Below are 618 nucleotides of genomic sequence, written 5' to 3' on the forward strand. Positions count from 1 at the left end.
AATGTCTGAGCATCAGATGAGATGGATGCTATGTCTGCTATACCTGTTTACCTGGCACTCCGACAAATATGTCAGCTCAAGACACCCAAAGGGAACCTGCCATCTCATCCTCTAAATCTGCGGTCAAAGCTTCATCTATACAGCCGCCCCCCATCGCTCGCATCACCACCCGAGCTCCGCCTCCCCACACCCCCTGCCTCTCATCACCCCCCCGCCTCTCATCACCCCCCATCTGTGGAAAAATTGTCTTCCATGAAACTGGTCCCTACTGCCAAAAGGGTTGGAGGCAGCTGCTCTAAATGATTTCCTCTTCTGTTCCTTGCTGTAGAGGGGTGAGATTCTGTAAATGAGGATAATAGTAATCGTATTTCATAGGGTTGTTGAGAAAATTAGAGGAATTAATTCATGTAAAATGATTAACAACCGCATGGAGTCTCGTCTGATGGGTACAGGATGGTCATTTTCCCAGTCATCACCACTCTACTGGTTCTTCCTCCCCAGCCCTTACTACTCATGTCTATTGGGGGGTGAAGTCATGTCAATTCTGTTATCTTCTTCCCCGGCAAGCCTTCCTTTCCCCCTTACTGCCCTCCTTACAACTTGCCTCTTATCTAGACC

The 618-nt window shown here is 48.5% G+C and overlaps 1 protein-coding gene across 1 annotated transcript in view; it reads right to left on the reverse strand.

Moving 5' to 3' along the window:
• The window catches only part of NPL (N-acetylneuraminate pyruvate lyase (dihydrodipicolinate synthase)), a 34182-nt gene that overhangs the window by 32906 nt on the left and 658 nt on the right, over positions 1-618 (reverse strand). The gene's annotated exons all lie outside the window — the stretch shown is intronic.

This window comes from Propithecus coquereli, unplaced genomic scaffold (assembly GCF_000956105.1).
Source record: "Propithecus coquereli isolate 6110/MARCELLA unplaced genomic scaffold, Pcoq_1.0 Scaffold146, whole genome shotgun sequence".
NCBI lineage: Eukaryota > Metazoa > Chordata > Mammalia > Primates > Indriidae > Propithecus > Propithecus coquereli.